At 29.8% G+C, this 6,858-nt stretch overlaps 1 long non-coding RNA gene across 1 annotated transcript; it reads left to right on the forward strand.

Annotated features, from left to right (window-relative positions):
- The first annotated feature begins 2,439 nt into the window (after positions 1–2,439).
- On the forward strand, positions 2,440–4,310 carry LOC123213571. Its single transcript, XR_006501723.1, has 2 exons — positions 2,440–2,579; positions 2,840–4,310. It is a non-coding gene; the product is annotated as an uncharacterized LOC123213571 (long non-coding RNA).
- The last annotated feature ends 2,548 nt before the right edge of the window (positions 4,311–6,858 follow it).

Below are 6,858 nucleotides of genomic sequence, written 5' to 3' on the forward strand. Positions count from 1 at the left end.
TTATTTTTTCATATAAGTAATGGTATAAATGTATCAAACTAATGAATTTATTTTTCTATATAAATGATGACTTGAGTGTGTTAAATTAATGAATTTATCTTTTTACGTAAATGATGATATAAGTGTATCGAAAAGATACTAATGGGAACATTCAACATTAATTTATACCATGATAAAGTAATATATATATATATATATATATTTATAATATATACTAACCTAAGAAATCATATGTTTAAATATATATCTTAATAAACTCAATTTTGTTGGATCATAAATTATAAAAGATTAACGTTGGATTTCTAATAACTTATCATCCTTTCCATGTATTATACCGAGAAAAATAATCATAACACATAAATAAAGGGAAAAAGAAAATCTAGACATGATAATATACACTATCATCACCGATTTATCCATATAAAATATTATCATATGAGTAATATTATATATATATATTTTTTTAATTACACAATCGAATATATATATAGTATATCATTATGTGATTAGGTGTTTAATTCAAAATCATATAATTATATAATAATATATTATCTGTGTATTCAATTATATATCAAAAAATATGTTTATATAGTTTTATTATTATTTTTATACATATGTAACAAATAAATGAAAAAAAAAAAAACCTAAACAATACAACTATATAATAAACATAAAAGGCATAATCTTATTAGAATTAAGTGCATAACTTTAATTAATTAATTTAATTAATAATAAAGAGTACCGGTAGTAGGAGGTTACAGGTAGAACAAAGGACAGGCAGTAACAGGTAAAAAGAGAAGAGTGTTCGGTGCTTAGGGTTTAAGCTAACTCTTTGAAACCTCAACGGAGGGAACCGCCGCCACTGAACATTGAAGCGCGTGAGTTTAACTGCAATGCCTTGTTTGGAATCGCCAATGAATTTAGGGTTATGGGCATATTTATTGGAATATCCCATTTTAGCACCGGTATAGATTTTATTCTTCATTCAGGAAAAATCATTTAATTATCTAAATAATATTTTAGATTTTTGACAAATCCTTCAAATTGATAGAATTGACCTTTCTTGAGAAAAGTGAGATTGCTTCTTAGTAAGTAATTTTGATTTTGCAATTTTTAGTGGTGATATTAGTTCAACTTTAAGTCCTAACCACATCATAGTCATACTATCCAAAATCTAATGGTGAAGAATATAAATATGTTTATTTTCATAATTGTTATTTCTTAATTGAATTTTGAATCTATTTATTGGATGAAAATAAAATTTCTTCAAAAAATTTCAGCAAAGGAGCCTTGAAAACCATCTAATTGATCGAATTATTGTTTAGTCTAAATATATACACTAGAGATAGCAATTCAACCTTCAAATTTGATATCTGACCCACCTTTTCCCGTTTAGAGAAGATATTTTCTAATAGAAACAAAAACAGGAATAATAACAATTATGATCCCTATAGTAAAAGACGAGAATAAACATATTCTCGATCTATCCTTGACCTGACTCGTCTCGTCCCATCCCCTTTCCGGTCCATCTCTTCCACTATATATACCCCCAAATCCTTAATTATTGAATTAACATTAAAAGTTTAAAATTATTACAAATATACCCTAATACTTAATAAGCATTTCATTATTTTTATGTTGGAATAAGAAGAAGAAGAAGAGGAGAAAATTTTCCTACAAGTATGGGAAAAGGAAGGAAAATAAATTTTTTTTTTTTTTGTGGATAAAGGATACATATTCTCCATCATCCCAGTATCAAAGATGGATATACATAAACAAAAACATGGATAAAGATTAGAGAATTCGACTCTTTCCTCTCAGGTTATCATCCCTAATGTACACTTATCCTAAAAACCACAAAGACTTGCTTCAATTTTGACAACATTAATCTTGAAATAGTGTATACAAATTCATCATTCAAAATGATATCTTTAATTCTAAATTTATTATAACAAGTCGATTTTGTATAAGATAATTTGTACAAGAGCATTATCGTAAATCAAGAAGAGCAAACACACAGGACTTTTTTAGTTACGAGGAGGTAAGAATTTAATATTTGACTGTGGTCAAAATCTTCAACATGTTTTCACAACTGAGGGGCAGTTATAGTATATCTTGGAATTTGTATTTTATTTTTGAAATTACACACCATTTCTTGGAATTTGCATATTATTTAATTAATCTCCTATTATATATTATATTCTTTTCATTAACAACCAATCATAACCTAATTACTCCAACAAAAATTACTTCCCTGTAAAAAATTAATTAAATTTTCTATTTTTAATGGTGTCAATAGATGTTGGAATGTGGGAAATGGGAAACAATATATTAAGTGTTCCTCCTGGGCAATTTAGGAGCGTGAGTACACGTGCTTTGAAAAAACAAGACGTGAGGCTTTTACTTTGAATAGTATTTATTCATGGTGAACTCTGGGATGTCATCAGCTCTTCTATAAAGCCAAGTGCCCTAGGGTTTCTTCACCTTGTAAGATTCGGTGTTTCTCACTTAACCCAAAAACAAAAACATAAAAAACACTGAAAACACTTTTTATCCAAACAAATCTGAGTTTTTCTCAGGTGGGTTTGTGTTTTCTTGGGGTTTTTGAGGATGAAAATGATTGTTTTTGAGGGGACTGTTGTTTGGTTCGATGCGATGCTGATTTTTCGGTTTGTGAAAATTTCTGTGGAAGTATCGGACCAGGCTTCATTCCTCTCAAAACATATTCATTTGTTCAAGGTTTTTTCAGATTTTGATTGTGATATTTGAGAAGTTTAGGTTGATAGGAATGTTGTTTGGCTCGAAGTCATTTTTTTTTTCCACTTTGTTGATTTCTCAGAATGATCTTTAAATGATTTCGGACCAGGCTTCATTCCTGTCAACCAACAGTTTCTCTCTAACTTCTTGAAGAAGGTGAAGATTGAAGGAAATCATTTGGTAAGGTTTTGTAACTGATACATAAGCCTCTTATCTTATTTGCATGGAATCCATTGACTTGATCATCTTTTTCTTTCTTTTTGACTCGCTTTTCTTGTCGATTTTCAAAGAGAAAGATAGAGAAAACAAATTAAAGGTCTCTCCTGAAAAGAGTGTTTATTCTTTCCCTTCTTGGGGAGTCAAATAATCATTTATAAAATCACCTTTTGGACGACACAGATCAGAGTTGATTAAGATGGTTTATGTGAAAACCAAGATACAAGAATAATTAACTCTGCATATTCAGTCTAGGTCAATTGAAAAACCTATTCTTAATTTTATTTTGATCCTCTTAATATTGGCTCCTTTTTTTTTCTATATATTTATCAGTTACATCATCGTATTAATTATTTTAGGAGTTACACTGTGTAGAGTTTTGAATGAAATTCTAAGCTATATTTATATATATGAATTTAATGAAGTTTTGTTTTTTTGGGAGAGGTTACGGTGGAGCATTGAAGGCACTGAAGGTGATAAGACCTGTGGAAGACATATATGAATCAGTGAAGCTTTAATTACAGATTAATTGTTTGTTTTTATTTGATTAATTTTTCTGTGTATTATATTCTAAGAAAAATATATATGTTCTATAATTATTTCGTATTAGTTGAAGTTTTAAATTGACAAAACAAAAAGCAAAGATTGAAAGTAGAATGTGATCCATGCCTAGGGGCTGAGCCATCTCACCACCCGTCATTTGGTGGGTCTAACGGGTTGGATCAACCCGTTTGCAGGGTAAGCCCCGACGCACGGCAGAGGGGTCCTTTGGGCATTGTCTTTGTGGATCCTTAACGGACTAGTTACAGGTTTTTGTGGATTGTTATGTTGGTTTTTTGTGAGCCAATCTACCATATTATATTTTTTACAGCCTGATTGTGTGGTAAAACCCCTGATAGGAGGCTATAGCCCTTGACCCTTGATTGCAAAAGGCTACGTGAAGATGTTCTTTAGGCTTCATGTCCCATCAAAGATATTCATTGTCTTTCATATCAAAAGGGTAAAAAACCATACTTGACTTATTCTCATATGATTTTATACTCATCTACTAGAAAGTACAATGAATAAGGTTACATGAGATTGTCCATATGTTTGCAAGTATACATTCTATTTAACTTCAACAATGAAAACTAGGTTTGCAGGTTTGGATATATAAAACGCTTGGACGATTAGACGAAGTTGAAGTTACTATCAACAGTGGGTCCTTGATGAGGTCCAACTTGGAGTGCATATTGATGAATTCTTTGTACATATTGTACATATGTTGTATAACTCATTGTTCGTTTATATTACAATAGATGTGCAACATCACAATATAGTTATTCATTTTATGTCAATAAATGCTTAACAATTAAATTGTGTTACCGCAAACTAAAATTAGCTTTTACATTTGTAGCAATCAACATATGAATACATCAACGACACTGAACACAACATATCGAATTAAGTTGCTAAATTACAATTTTGGGATAAAAACCATCAAATAAAGGATTAGTAAAAAAACAGTGTTATGTGCACAAAAAATAATATGCTACTATGTGATTGGATAGTTTTAAATTAGAGATAAAATAGCATTCAATCATACGGTGATATGTCATTATTTATACATATTGTTTTATTGCTTGTGAAATACGTCATGCTTGCATAAATCATATTAAATACAATATCAAACACAATGTTGCTTCGATTATACACTTGTTATGATTTGCGCTGATATTTCCAATAATAGAAAACCAAATCTAGTGAAAATGTAAATTTTGTTAACTTTAAAGCAAGATTCTAATTTAGTGTGTACGATTCGTTCTCCCTTTTTCGAAGAACAACCATGTCAATAAATTGGTTTATGGTGTATGATTCGCTATATATGGTTTAAGGCTTAACATTTATGGTTTGGGAGCTTAGAGTTTATGATTCACAATTTAGGGTTTACGGTTCACAATTTAGATTTCACATTTACGGTTTATAATTAAGAGTTTATGGTTCACAGTTTAGGCTTAGGGTTTACAATTTTAAGTTTATGATATACAGTTAACGACTTAAGGTTAATGGCTTATAGTTAACGATTTGTGATTTAGGGTTTGGATTTATAGTTTACGATTTATGGTTTAGATTGTATGATTTGAGTTTATAGTTGATGATCTAGGGTTTGCTATTCATGGTTTAAGGTTTATAATTTAGGGTTTATGGATCATGGTTTAGGGTTTATGATTTATAGTTTTTGGTTTATGGTTCACCGATTAGGGTTTAGGGTTTATGTCATGCTTTTTATATTTTTTTAATTTCAACATTTTCCTCCTTAATTAAAATACTTTAAATCATTAATACCAATAGCAAAATAACCAAAAATACATCATTCAATTTTCTTGCTTGATTTTTTGGTTTGTGAATGAAAATTGATTGATGAAATTTGGAATTTACACTATGAACAATTTTGGGGTTTTTAAAAGTTTAAGGCTGATTCTAATTGTTCAAGGGATGAGCCCAATCCTAACATTATTAGAGATGTTTGGCTAGAGATGTATAATGGGTAGGCTAAAATTGTATAAATCCCCTAAAATAGTTAATTTAATTAATTCTCTAAACAAAATCTATTTATAAATTATTTATTGTTTATTCCAATGTTTAGTTATTCCATTGATCATACAAGCTTCAGTTAAATTATTGTATATAATAAAATATTTAATATTGCTACTTCAATATCAAATTATTCATCCTAAATTTTACTGAGTTTATCGTTGACTTCATTGTTGGATTCAATTACGCCATCGTTTTGGAAAAAATCTAATTACGGCTTATAAATCAAGCAGTAAAATGAATACAATTTAAAGATGGGAAAGGAGATGTTGCTGAAATCAATACTCCCTTAAATATTGATGAAGGTGACCACTACGAAGGCATATTAGTTAGTACACGTAGAAGTGAATTTTGTTAAGACTAAAAAGTAGTCTTGTTCCGATATTTGTTTATTTTTGCAAATTAAAATGGTTTAATGCAAATACAGAGATGACAGTAAATCGTATTGGATCGACTCTAGCATAACTTATCATGTCTAGGGGTCAGATTGATGTGTTAGGATTGAAGGGTTTGCAACATCACCCAAGGGTCCTTAATTCATACCTCTATGAGCCTTTAACGGTTTGTCTATGTGCTTTTCAGGATTGGTTCGCTAAATTATAATTTTTTAATAGTTTTTAATAATTTTTTTATAAATAATTTTGTGATATTTTTTAATAAATCACATCCACCGCCTTGCAAGCCTTACCCCAAGATTGCGGATTGCGGGTCATGCCCCTGTGGGCTGTGCCGAAAAAGGGGGCATGGTTCTTATCACAGGCCGACATGTCTTTACAAATATATTGAAATTACAAGTTGAAGGGTACTTCAGCATCACAAAGAAACTGCAGTCAAAAGATATGGGCAACAAGTCAACAACCTTCACTAATATTTTAACGCTTCAATATATGCATTGTCCTTTTATAGTACCAAGTTTCCATGAGGAAAATCACAGACAATCATTTATGTATAGAGAAATGTCTTGAAATTTGACTTATGATGGCAAACCCTAAATGATAACCTTTTATATAAAAAAATATGTTTAAGTTTGACATTTACTTGTTTCTATTTGCTGATCTGTAATCTATTTTGTTTTGTCTTTAGAAGAAAAAAGTTTGCTAAACAAACCGCACTCCACACGCAGAAGTAGAACTATACTGTTGTAAATCTAAAATCTTTCACATCAAAGAAATTGTTCAGAAATTTGTTTGAGAGGTGTTGAGAACTTTAAAGATTTATTGTTTACATTATTCTTAATCCTTTCATTCTTTGAAGAAGCATATTTTACAGAAAGAAGTAGGAAAAAAAATAGCTGCATGCAGAGACTGATCA

The sequence above is a fragment of the Mangifera indica genome, chromosome 4 (assembly GCF_011075055.1).
Source record: "Mangifera indica cultivar Alphonso chromosome 4, CATAS_Mindica_2.1, whole genome shotgun sequence".
Taxonomy (NCBI): Eukaryota; Viridiplantae; Streptophyta; class Magnoliopsida; order Sapindales; family Anacardiaceae; genus Mangifera; species Mangifera indica.